Raw genomic sequence first — 14,993 nt, 5'->3', positions numbered from 1 at the left:
CTGATACTAGCTTTTGCCCGCGATTTCGTCTGCATGGAATCAGTAACAGTAGCTAGTGTAAGCAAATAAAGTGTAATAGCAATCATTCAATTTGAGCATAAGTTTCAATCAGTGATCAGGCAATTCATTACTTACTTACTCCTCTGGCGCACCGACCCAAAGTGTGTCTTGGCCTCCAACACGCCTGCTCGCCACTGATCCCGGTCCTGTGCCATTTCTCGCCAGTCTTCAATCCGGAGCTCGCGCAGATCAGCGTCCAGCACATCCGCCCATCGATACCTAGGTCGGCAGACTGGGCGGCGTCCTATAGGTTTTCCCTCAAACGCTCTTTTCACCGCCCGATCACCTCCCATTCGCTCAAGATGGCCGAGCCACCGAATTCATTAATTCTTTCAATTCCACCCCCCACTTTTCACTCTCTTTGGGGATGATTCCCGACATAAAAACTATCCTATGTCCTTCCCCGTGACTCAAAATATCTCTATGCCAAATTTCAACTAAATCGGTTCAGCGGTTTAAGCGTAAAGAGGTAAAAGACAGACAGACAGACATACACACTTTCGCATTTGTAATAATTAGTATGGAAGTATGGACAACCTTGTAAAACGCCTACGCTGATTGGTGCAAAAATGAAGTGACAGTTGTGAGATGCGGCAATCACCAACACGGTCGCGAAGGTGAAATGACAAGCATTTCGAAACCATAACTAATTATTACATTAGAATCGTCCTCCTGATTTAAATAATAATATGCGGTGTAAATAGGTACATAGTCCGTTGGAGTTGTGTGTAGTATTTCGTTTTTATAGCTTCAAGTAAAACAATTTACAAAAGTGAAGACTATTGATTGAAATTATGCTATTATTAAGTAGTTTCTTAAATGTTTAAAAAAATTGTTATAATAAGTGCATAGGTAATTTTATTGAAAACTGAAAAATTCAAAAAATATATAGTGATGTACCTATTAAAAAAAAAATGATTGATAACATCCATAATTCAGACTTACTTCTTCTTAATTATAATTTCACTTTTGAAACTTTTAGGTCTTACTTATTTATTACATTGAGTTACAGTAATCATGTTTTCCTTCTAGTTTTCTCGTTTCAATGTATTTCAATGTATTGTTACATAAAATACTTAAGGTGCCTTTCATTCTACCTTTCATGCCTATTGACTGCGTAAATTAAGCTCAATTAATCCCCATGTCATTCTGGACAGAAGGCAATCCGTACAATAAATTCCGTTTTTTTCTTTTTTAAATAATCCGAATGTCAGAGTAAAAAGGCGGCGATTCCATTAATCACACTGACATAGGTACAAATAACGTAGTAGTAGTTGGACGTGGAATTTTCGGTCGGCATTCGTCGTGTAAAATTCCGCAATTGCTCGGGAGTTGGAGGTGGAAATAACTTGTGATTTTTACTTTGCCCTTGCACAGCTTTGAGCGAGGCAAGGCTAGCCCTATATTTTACTAATTAACTGAAATTTAGTTCACGATATATGTTATAACAGTTACTTGATGGATTTTTTTGAAGCCCAACTGTATTATTCTCTTACGCTTAATTATTCGAACAAATTTGCGCGTGTGATGAATATCGAACATCTATAAAATGTTTTGTCTAGGGGACCTGGGTGAAAGCTTGTTACTTGTGATAGGTACAAGTGGAATATTTTCTAAGTTATCTTATAAAAAAAAACGGGTTGCACCTCCGGGAGTGCCGACAGAAGTGAAAACTCAATGACTTAGTCCAAAATGTCTGCAGCACTATGTATAATTGACCCATCCTCCTTTCTATTGAAAAACTTTAGTTCCGAAATTGCTGGTCAGTGATCTTGTTTAAAATTCAAAATTCAAATTTGTAGCGTTAATTGTTTATAACTCGAATAGAAATTGTAAAGTTACCTTGCAGACCTCGCATCTAAATATATTCATCATCATCATCATATTTTGAGTTTTATTCACCAGTACTAGAGTTCACTTTTATTAGCGATTTCATCAAGATGATATGAAGTCATGATATTATGATATCATGATATGATATTTTGAGTTTTATTCACCAGTACTCTAGTTCACTTTTATTAGCGATTTCATCAAGATGTAACTTTATTGAATTATATTTGAGTGATATAAAGTTAGAATGTAACTGTGAGATCCTCGTATTTCAGCCCGTACAAGATTAGAACATTGAGCTTTATTGCTTAATATAAAAGTCAAGTTTTAAATAATTGACCTTATTATGATACGTTATGACTAAAGTTCTTTGGTGAATGACATTGTCCGTGACACATGACGTCAGCGTTACGTTACGCGTTACGCTGAATCGAGTTTATCATTTTTTCCCCACCTCAAAAAGTGCTCAGCGCCGCTAAAGAAGTTTTCACTTCAAAAATATATGACTTTATAAAACAGTTAAACACGCAGTTATCTACCAGCTGTTCCGCTTCATTAAATAAATGATGCTATTTCGAAAGCAAAAAAGGTATCAGCACTAACTTTTGAGTATTTGCTTAATTTCCGTCTCAGCTTGCTCAGTTTTTCGCTTGCTAATACATTTAATTTTGATATCATTTATTTGATTCCATCTCCCGGTATACAATTTCGTTCGATTAAATTCGACAACATTTCGCCAGGCGCCCGCAAGTCAATTACTATAAAATGGAAAACAATTACACGACTGCTCGTTTTGTTGTGGTTGCTTAAATAAAACAAATGACCCGGTTAACAGCGTTTTTGTTTTAATTCGGAATCCTGACACTGCGCGTGACGTATGTGTAATAGTACCTATCTCAAGCAAACTGAAAACTACCGCGAAAATCGAAAATGGAAATTTCGTCGTCTGCCTCTCTGCTCTTAAATACTCGTATATATTCGAGTGAGAAATACACAGATAACGTTCGCGGTAGGTCATCTGAATAAAAACGTAAGTATTACTTTCTTACATAAAAATAAAAATATTTTTATTTACGAGAATTGGTCTTTGTGCGGCATTAAATTAATATTTTTTAGAAGCAATAAAAAAGCTTCTAAAAAATCAGATTGATAAGAAAAAAACAGCAACACAGCACAAATACAAGGAAGCAATTAAAACGGCTCACTTTATATAGAATTGACCAGTATCATTTAGCAATACTGATTTCATTTTCTAACCCCTAACCTAACCTATTTAATCCCTGTGCTGCCAATTCCACTCCAGTCCAAGCACTCACAACGACGTAAGGCAAGACTGCTCTTTTCGAACGATATATCTCCAGGGGTCAGTTAATCTTCTTCCATATTGTATGCGATTGGCGCAGCTGATTTTTCACTCCATTTGCATGGATGTATTTATAACGGAGCAAAGGAATACGAATGGACTTTTCTTGAAAAGCAGCGGGTGTTGTAGTTCAGTGTGAAAGTTGTTTAGTTTATTTCATTCTACGATGCTGTCTTGGGATGAAATTTGTCCTGTAACAAAATAGGTTGTGGCAATAATATTTCCACGTTGCAGTTCAGTCTATTTTTGTAAAAATGGCGGCATTACCAGAGAGTTATACTAATAACGAACACACGTGTCAAGATTTTTGATAATATCTTATTTCAACGGAATAACCTGATTTCATCATGAAATCTGGCACGTAATATCAAGTTAATGATACTCATATAATTCCGGCTTCTTTATTACGCCCACATGTGTGGGTTCCCGGCTACATTCAATTTACACCCCACAGATAATCTTATACGTACCCTAGTATAGTATACTGCCACAGCTAAAAAAGGTTTTGCAGTAAAATATTGTAGTCTGCAAGACGGCAATAATAATTACTAGATTATTTTTTATTCTGTGGTTGGTATCTTTCTCAGGATTGTTACATTTGAGTTTTAAAATGTTTAATAATCATAACCCGAGGCTTTTAAGGGTTCACGCGACACTTTGAAATTGTGCCGTTTAAAGGGCACTTTTAAGAGTGAAATTGTAAAGGAATGTTTAGGGGTTAGGAAGAAATTAAATGAAAACAATGTTGCCTAAAGATTTTAAGGGATGTGATAATTATTTTGGTTTAAAATCTGGAATAAATTACATGCCATGTTTTAAAAGTATTTATTAATGTGCTGTATTATTTGTTATAATCTTATAATTAAATACTTATCCCTATATTGGTAAGCAAATTAAGCGATATGTTTAAAACATACACAACACTCAGTAACTCAAAGATTAGCTGGAAGAGATCCCTTATAGTACTTAATAAGTTTGCCTTTGTACCTCAATATCTTTAAATTTTATTTATACCTATCTAGCGTACTACAAAGTAATTCCTACTAAGACATTTCAACAACCTCTTTGTTGATTTTGCCTAAAACAAGTTTTTTTCAAAATCACTTATCGTCGTTGCGCTTTCCAAAGCTGATATGTGCTCGATTTTTGATTGACGAATAGTCACCTAGCAACAAAATATATAAGGTATATTCATTTGATTAAAATCTCGCACATATCAGATTTGGTAAGCGCAACGACGTTATGACAGAAATCATCATACTACGCAGAAGGACTCGCGGGCGAAAGCTAGTAAACAAAATAATAATATATGTTAATATTGCAAATAAAGCGCTGTGGCAGCCCTAACTGGCTGTAACAACCAGTTCTGCGCGGATCCCACCCAGGTCATAAAGAATGCAAAAAGTGGTCGGCGTCTAGTGGAATTATCTCGAATGAAGACATTATCCTGCGCGCGCGCATCGCGCTTAGGGATCCGCCGGTGGCGATTCGAATATCGCTATTTTAAATAATATAAAGGAATATTCGGAAATGATTTCACACAGACATACCTATATATTTTTTTTTAATAAATAAATATGTATGAAAATGAGCTAAGATACTACTATGGATATGTAAAAGGTGAAGGTATGCTTCTTACATGTATCATCATCACATCAGCCTTTTGATATTGCCCACTGATGAGGCCTCTCTTCGACTACACCATTTGTCCCGGTCCTGAGCTAATTTTATCCAGAAGTGACCCGCAATCTTCCGAATGTCGTCCACTCAACGAGCCAACGGACGCCAGGCGCTTCTCTCGTATATTAGTACTTACATATATAATAAATATATTATTATGTAGATAGATAGGTACAAAATCAGACAATGAGATTTCACCTTAACTAACACATAATATATGGCCCCAGCTTGGAATAAGTAAGGCATTTTTTTAGTATACTAAATAACTATGCTATCTTGATGGTCTTTAAAACGGAAAATTACAAAAGTAAGTATATAATTATTCAGATTCTAAGAAGCTAAGGCGCATTTACGTCCCTGTTACAGTCAGCCGAAATGAGACAGGAGTGGCGTCATGACATTAAAGTCGGAACTTCAAAGCATGACGACGACTGGCTGGAGAACCTTAAGCGGAAAAGTCTTCGTCGTGCTCTACCACCTCCTGTGGACTCGCGTTTTGTGTGCGATCGATGTGGCAAGAAATGCCGCGCTGCTATAGGACTTTATAGCCATCAACGGCGATGCGGGACCCCATAAACACACAAGCGCCGCAACAAGTATCTACAACAGATGATGTGGCCAATAATGCCTTAGCAATACTAAAGAGCTCATGTCATTCTATGCTCTAGTCACGAAACCTCTCTTTCTGAGCCAGTTTTATGATACAACACCCTCAGCATCACTAGGCCACGATAACTGTTTGCCCACAGCGGGCTAACCGCCAGTTTTTCAACGACTAAAAACAGGCAGAACCCACTAAAAATGCATTAACTTGTGCACACGTTCGCGCGCGAGGGCAAAGTTGAATGACGGTCATGATCGAGTTGTGGGCGAAATGGAGCGTGCAACCACCCGCTCCCACGGCTGCACGCTTTTACAACGACTCTTAGTATTGCCACGGCCTCTACAAAATTGGTGGCCTAACCAGTGAACATCCTGGAAGGCAGGATTGAATATACAAGAGAAGGAGGGAAACCTAGAATTACTAATCTCAGCCAAATAAAAAATAATGCGCCGTATGAGGAAATTAAAAGACTGACACAAGAAAGATTGATTAATTAATTGGCGATTACTCCACCGACAAGAGCAAAGCTCTTAAGTTATGATGATGATGATGATGAACCAGAAAAATTATGGACTTTTAACGACACCTAGTCTGTAAGGGACTGTACTGCAACTTGATACCGTGGTAAATTTAACAGTCCCATAAAATTGCATTGTCAGAAAGTTACTTAAAGTTGAAATTAAGCTCAATTAGACACTGAATGAAACAGAAAACTGAACTTCAAACTTTAATGATAGTAACTAATTAATAATTTAATATTTGAGACAAGACAGACTGAGCATTCAATTAAAAGTCATTTGATTAAAAAACCAACAAAAATATAATACGAACCATTAAGGTCTATTCTCAGCCACAGGCAGCCAATCACTATAAAATATCCACCATCATGTATAATGAAGGTTTTATTATCATAAATCAACAGAAATTGGAGTTGAACCCGCAATCAAAACGCCAAAGTCGGTGGAAACTGGCGTAATTGGTCAGTGAGATATTAATCTAACTGGGACTTGAGGTTTGATCTTAAACACAACTATTAAGAGGTTTCTGTTATTGATAAATCCATACTTTTAACACGTTCACGTTCACTGATGTACCTATGGGGTTGAAAGACCCGAAGCAAAGTATTCTTAATTAAGAGTTACACTGATTGCTATAGCAAAGGTTAACTTTGCTCTACTTTAATCTACTTAACAGTAGATTTGTTCATATAGGAAAAAAGTAGATGAACGCAAAAAAGAGTCATAAAACTTAGCGAAACTCTGATATTTCTTTCTTTCTACCAAACACAAATGACAAAATGACAAAAAGGGACAAACTATTCTAAACAGCTTGTTATATTTGACAAGTGTGCTGGCGTCCGTTGGCTCGTTGGGTGGACGACATTCGGAAGATTGCGGGTCACTTCTGGATGAGATTGGCTCGGGACCGGGATACTCGGGATAGTTAGGTGGCGTACTTGAAGAGAGGCCTATGCTCAGCAGTGGGCGATAAAAGGCTGATATGATGATGATGATGACTTTAATTAACCTTCTAACTGTTAATGATATGCAGGGCTCGTAGTTTATATACCCTTTGTTATTAATATTAGGTAATTTCTTTTAGTTTTAGTCTCTTAGTGTAAAATTTTCTATGATTTTAGTTTTTAAGTCCGTTTACAAACAATGATAATTGACCTACCTATGAGTTGTCTGAAAATAAACGCATTTTTAAAAATAAATAATGCCAGAAGATTGATGGGACTCGAAAAAATAAAAATGAATATTCCCCTGTCTCGAAAAGTCAGCTTATTGAGACTGTTTCAAAACATTTTATCTTAAATAATACAGTACCATTTCACAAGGTGCTGCATATTTGTAAAAAAATTGGCATGAATGACGAAGGAAGAATGGAATAAAAAATTGACCACATTCTCTATTCATGGCGGAATAATAAATGACACAAAAACTCAACAGTTTCCCACCTCAATTTCTCTGGAGTGTTTCTGAAAATGATGACGTGGCTATTTCTTTGCAGATCGTATATCTCTTTACTAGAAATCAGCATTTTTTCTACCTTGTTCCCTTTTTAGGATAAAATGAGAGAAAAAATGGATAATTATGCTTCAGTATGTTTTGGTTTCTACAAACTGGTGAAAATGTACATGCGTAAGTACCTATAATCTTTGAGTTTGGGCTTGTTAAATCGCTTTATAATTTATGTAAAACAACTGTTTTCAGAAAAAATACACTGGCGAAGAAAGCTACCTAAAACCTACGTAAAAAACACAGATACATTTTCTGAACAAATTTTAGTATAACACTTTAAACTCTCGCGTTTTGTACACATATTTAATTAAACAAACGCGATTATTTAATTATATCGCGGTAGACCCGTTTGTGTAATTAAATTTTAGTATGTTTTCATAAGGACATAAAAAATAATTATGCTGCCCCAACTGACTGTTTCTTGCAAAATAACCGTTCCGTGTAACTACAAGCTTAGCTTTTAATTGTCTTTTTACTAATCATTCATTAACACCAATAAAAAGAGCATTAGAAGCCACTTACACGTATATTAGAGGTAAAATATGTGTGGTCCGCTGTACTGTATTTTTTGCGAAGCCCGTTGGCGTGCTGGCCTACATGGTCACAAAAACATGACAATGCCCTATTACTTGGGGTCGTTAAGTGGAAACAAAGCGGCGCTTGCCTTCGCACCTATCTGATGTAGGATAAAACGTAGAATTTAATGTACTGGATATGAAAAATCCATCGTATAAGGGTTTCGTGCAATGTGATGATAAATTTATAACGTTTTAGACCGTTTCAAAGTAATTAAATCTTACGTAGACGAAGTTAGAATTTTCACTTACTTACATAAAGCATATAATATTGCTTATTAAGTTATTATTTAGCTTAATAATTATTTTTAAGGCATGAGACAGGAAGATTACTGTGAAATCATATGAAATATTATATATGCGTTCTTTGAGTTGTAGACAGTTTTTAGCGTCCAATGGATTAAAAAATGTATATATGATAGGTATTGACTAAAATGTAGTCATAGAACTATTGAATAATGAAGAAATATACTCGAAATAGGTATTACTTTTCAACAATAAGAAATAGGCACCTACTATGCATTTAAATTTGTCGATTCCCTGGAACAATCATTCCATCAGAATTTTATTTTTATTTATTTATTGAGGAGATAACACAGAACAACATACATGGGATGAACATAAAACTTAAAATAACATAAATGGCCTTAAATACAGATGCTTCCATAAACGTATCTCACAGAGAACATATGAATATTATACCACTTACCTAATACTAATACTTAACTAACATGCGGTTCACAATATTTCAAGTGTTGAGAGACACTGTACCTATATAATAATATACTATGTATGTACTTAGACTAATGTAATAAAAAAGAAAATGTTACCTAGGTATTATTTATTTACCGTTTAAAATCAGTTAAAAAGTCCTTTTGCGTGAGAATGTAGTAAATTATTCAGCAGAAAGGGGTGAAAGGAATTGGATTGTGTTCACAAAGTCATGAAAGTACGATGTTGCTTTACATTTTGAATGAAACAAGAAAAATACAGAATACTTATACAGCTGAATTATATATATGTACCTAAGATAATCTCATTGGGTATTCTTGTTTCGTTGTAAAATACAACTTCAAACTTCAATTGACACTAAAGACTGCACTTTACGCCGTTCCTACCTAATACAATAATGATATCGATATCATATTTATATTTTTGAAAATGAACGCTTATGATCATTCTCTTTCGATTTATTAGGATCGTTAAATAATCGCGTCATGTACATCTCTGATATTAGTGATATGAAAATGAACAGTCACCTAGGTACAATAATATGTTACACAACGAAGGCCGCAAAAATATCTGACACGATCTTATTTGTAGAGCCATAAGAGCGTGTCACATATTTTTGCGGCGTTTGAAGAGTAACATATTATTGCAGGTGACTGAACAAGAATCTAGTAAATATTGATTTAATTTTGATTAAATACATAAGCACGGAATAAATAATAGTACTTGATATGGTACGTAAAAATTACTGTCACGGAGTACATGAACGTCACATAAGAATCGTGGTTGCAAAAATGAGCGATATTTGAAATTAATAATTTGTTTAATACATTCCTGTCAAGAAGCGCTGGTGACCTAGCGGTAAGAGCATGCGACTTTCAATCCGGAGGTTGCGGGTTCAAACCCCGGCTCGTACCAATGAGTTTTTCGGAAATTATGTACAAAATATCATTTGATATTTACCAGTTGCCTTTTGGTGAAGGAAAACATCGTGAGGAAACCGGACTCATCCCAATAAGGCCTAGTTTCGCCTCTGGGTTGGAAGGTCAGATGGCAGTCGCTTTCGTAAAAACTGGTGCCTACGTCAAATCATGGGATTAGTTGTCAAGCGGACCCCAGGCTCCCATGAGCCATGGCAAATTGCCGGGATAACGCGTGGAAGAAGAAGAGACATTCCTGTCAAACTGACACGTCACATCTAGTAAACCCTCTGCAACAAAATCGTGACGTTATCCCTAATGGCCGCTGCAGACGCCCTGTAAATATACTCGTTAGCATTTATTCACATAATGACTTTATTATGACCGGCGTTTAATGGGTTACGGCGTTATTGCCCGCCTGTCAAATTATCTAGCCATTTTGTTCTTTTACAGGTCGTGTTTTGAAAGTGTAATAAGGATTGTTGAGATGATACCGCAATCAACGTTTTAGGGTACCGTACCCATAGGGTAAAAACGGGACCCTATTACTTATTTATTTAATCGTATAGACTTCGCTGTCCGTCTGTCTGTCCGTCCATATGTCTATCTGTCACCAGGCTGTATCTCATGAACCGTGATAGCTAGGCAGTTGAAATTTTCACAGATGATGTATTTCTGTTGCCGCTATAACAGTAAATACTAAAAACAGAATATAAATAAATATTTAAATAGGGCTCCCATACAACAAACGTGATTTTTGACCGAAGTTAAGCAATGTCGGGCGGGGTCAGTACTTGGATGGGTGACCGTTTTTATAGATAATGGTACGGAACCCTTCGTGCGCGAGTCCAACTCGCACTTGGCCGGTTTTTTTATGCGTAAGTATGAGATTCGGGCATAATTCATGTCTCATTTGTGGTTACTGGGTCATGGTCATAAAATTCATAAATCTTTGGGAAAGTTAACAAGGCTAGAGTCGGTATAATATTAGGTAGGCTTGTCAAACTTTTTTGAAGTGAAAGCTTCTTTAGCGGCGCTGTGCACTTTTTGTGATGGGGAAAAAATTTTAAACTCGCGACAGGTCACGTGACCGTAAGATTCGTAAGACGTACGACGGACACCTGACCTGATCGAAAAACTGTTACAATGTCATTGAGTTTTCACTTCTGTGACTGCAACCGGTTGTTTTTTTTTAATGACGTATTTTGAAAGTGTGTGGAACTTTGTCTGCTTCCTAAATTAATGATTCCTGTTTTGTTCTGTTATACTTAGAGTCACAACCTTATGGTTATGATACTCAATTATTAAGATAGCTTATCTTTGCAAAATGAATTGGTTAGAAATTAAAGATTTAAAAATGTACTTATTTTGTCCAGTTTGGCATTTCAAAATTAGTATAGTATTATTCTCTTTATTCATTTCTCATCTTAAGTTAGGTTATTTATAATATGAATATAAAAGTAAAATATAAAAACACTTACAAAACAATAAAAATGAATATAAACACATTATAAAAAACCTAACCTAGGGTGCCGCCAGCAGCGGGGCAAGGCCCAAGCTACCGGTGGTCAGGGCTGCAGAGAGAGGAATAGTTGTTATTATTATTATTCAGAGCCCACTGTGTCCCACTGCGTCATAGTAGTGGTAAAGTAATATTTTAGAGTTATGGAATTGTAGTAAAAGTCTCAGGTAAAACTAAAAACACTATAAATCTGATAATGGCGTCATATCAGTTCATCTCTCGCAGTCGGTTATAAAAGTAATTATAGGCTTCAACGGCTCGTTCAGGCCTTCTCAAACTTTTAACGGGCCCTTAAAGCGTTACTGAGGAACGTCACGTTTTAGGCCAATTAATAAATAATAAATATTATAGGGACATTCTTACACAAATTGACTAAGTCCTACGGTAAGCTCAAGAAGGACTGTATTGTGGATACTTAGACAACGATATATATAATATACAAATACTTAAATACATAGAAAACATCCATGACTCAGGAACAAATATCTGTACTCATCACACAAATAAATGCCCTTACCGGGATTCGAACCCAGGACCATCGGCTTCGCAGGCAGGGTCACTAACCGCTAAGTAGGCCAGACCGGTTGTCAAATTGTTTTTGAAGTTGTTATTCTGAACGCTGGAGATAACAGTGTTACAGTTTGCTATGTATGCTATTATGTGCCCTTGTGCTTGCAAGTAGTCCATAAAATGCAACTGGTTTAGGTACTTTTGAAACCTCCTATCTCACTCAAATGTGAGTGTGACAGTTTACTTTCTTTATAATCAAAGAGCTGCCATAACAAGAGGTTTTATCTTTACTAATTAAGGGTGTGACCGGGGTTGTAGAGAAGTAAACCTCAGGTACTTAACAAAAAACTCAAACAAGGTAAAAAGCACGAAAAAGGTTTGGTTGATTCACTTAAATATGATGGTGAAGAATTCATAAACATTAACTTAGTCTGTAGAGTAGGCGCTGCTCACGTCCCATAAATTACCCTGTAGATTACAGGTTTATTTTGTTCAGATCTAATATCTGTTGGTGATCCTTATACACGGTGGCCAAAAAATAAGTGCATTCCCGTTGCCAGGGAGGTTTTGGGATTATACTAAGCAACTTTTACTATGGGATCAACCCCGAAATCCCGGAAAAAAAAACTGTTTCATACATTTTGGCTGGTCCATTTTCTATGGGAGGGTAATTTTTTTTCTCGATTTCGGGGTTGGTCCCATAGTAAAAGTTGCTCAGTATAATCAAAGACATATGTAACTTCGTTATAATCCTAAAACCTCCCTGGCAACGGGAATGCACTTATTTTTTGGCCACCATAAAGAAAAAAAATAGAAGATACAATAAACAAACAGTTTGGGAAAGGCTGAATTAGTGCCTAGCCTTTGGATTAGATTTGATTACCTCTTTATAACTTACCACGAAGTCCACTCTTTTATTTTGCAATTTTAGAGTTGAAACATGTTTTGAAAATTACACTTTGGGTATAAAATTCCATTTTGAACATTCGAATTAGGAACCAAGTTGGATGACGTTTTAAACGTATTGATTTTGTTACTTTTTATTTTTTAAATGTGCTGTATAAGCACGATAAAAAGTAAGAAAACATAATTTACAAATAAATAGACAAATAAGAAAACACAATTTACAACTTGAGCGTCAATTTTGCATATTTCATGAAGTCTTATGAGTACTGAGTACGAGATACACGGCCGTCATTAATGCTGCTCGCACTGTTAGTGCTTGAGAAAGGAGACCTAGGCTTTCCGAAACATGTCGCGCGAGTGACTTAAAACAAGTGAGTCAAATAAACCGTAAAATTATTCAGTCTTAAGGCGTTAAGGCCTGTGCACACCGGCTTGCGTGTGCGTGACGTGCAGGTGCGCGTGCACTAAAATGTTGGAGCCGCACACGCACACGTCACGCAAGCGGTGTGCCGTCTCTCATAAGGATCTGTATACTACAACGCCGCACGCGCACGTACACGTCACGCACACGCAGCCGGTGTGCACAGGCTTTTATGAGGATGATAAAACTTTAAATATTTTTGAACTGAAAACTTCTTTAGCGGCGCTGTGCACTTTTTGAGGTGGGGAAAAATTTTAAACTCACGACAGCGTAAGACGTAAAGATGGTTCTTAAGATGGACACGTGACCTGATCGAAAAACTGTTACAATGTCATTGAGTTTTCACTTCTGCCGGTATCGGCACTCCCGGAGTGCAACCCGTTGTTTTTTTTTGTGGAGCAACTTTTTTCAACAGTAACTAGGAAAGTTATCTAATGTTACCGTGTTACACTGTGTTGCTGCTCAAAAGTTTACTGCGGTGTGGCTGCATCTTAAGGATTCTTTGGCGCTAGGCTAGTTAACAACGCTAAAATTCAATGACATGTTATGACGAATATAGTCTGTGGAAAAAAAATAGGGTAAATACGTCCTCTAAATGTAAACTGGGTATGAAATTTGCCTATTGTGACGGACGCGTAACTACGAAACCCTATATTGAACATGGCCCAACAGGCTATTGACCGGTTTCTTTAACTATGAAATACTTACTGCCCATAGGAAAAAGTATGGAACGCTCATTTGTTATTTGAATAGTAAATGTATGTCGATGGCGTAGTACTTCAAAGTAACAGACTATAAAACCTAAACGATTTTCTAATGTGAAGTACAGTCTGCGATAAGAGCTTGTAAGGTTGACGAAATATAAAGTGAGCCGTTATCTCGAACAAGTTTGAACAAGATCGGATCACTTATTATATCGTCAACTTTACAAATAATTTTTTACTTATTTATTTTATGTTAATTACTACATTAATTATGTGAAGGTGAACTCGACATAATTAAAGTTACGCAGCCGTTTTACAATCTCACCTTATTTAATTACACAAACGGGTCTACCGCGATATAATTTCATTGTTTTTACCTTTAATTCCGACGTTTCAGCTGAGTTGCACCAGCTGTGGTCACGGAAAGACTGACGTCCCAACAAATGTCAACGGAGATATTAATAAAACACCACTAAACTACCCGAAATTAGTTTATAAAAATGTTCGGGGTAGACAAAGAAATTGCAGCCACCTTATTGTGCTTGGATGGGTTGCGTTTATTGTATTTTCTGAGAAAAGGCTGCTCTTATACGCGTTCATTAAAGCCCCTCCTTGATGAATTTAATGACTTCATTGGTCCAATATAACATAATATATTATGTACCTTATACGAGTAATGAGTATGTACTTGTCTTTCACGTGTTAAAATTAACTTTTTTAGTGTCTGGACTAAATTTGTTTTTGGACAGTATTATGATATTGATGATATGAATAATTATGATATTAAAAGCTATTAAAATGAGCTGAAAAGGCAAATCCTGTTTTCCTGAATACAACTAAATGTTTACACAAAATTCAAAGTATTATTGACAGAAACTTATACAAATTCGCACTTGAAATATGAATTAATCCCTGAAATTGTAGAGTATTAAGAGTAAAGTCGCTTATTGTCGCACAGTCAAAAGCTGCTGCTCTAATATAATGTAAACAACGGGGTATTGTCGAGGCTAGAGACGTTAGGGGGATTGCACATTGATATTGTCGATATTGAAAGAAAGAAAGAAAATAAGTACATTTATTTATGACAAACAAACACAGATGACAAAAACATGTTGACAAATATACAATGTATAACATTTAGAGCA

The sequence above is a fragment of the Cydia splendana genome, chromosome 18 (genome assembly GCF_910591565.1).
Source record: "Cydia splendana chromosome 18, ilCydSple1.2, whole genome shotgun sequence".
Classification (NCBI taxonomy): Eukaryota; Metazoa; Arthropoda; class Insecta; order Lepidoptera; family Tortricidae; genus Cydia; species Cydia splendana.
This window is presented reverse-complemented; position numbering follows the sequence as displayed.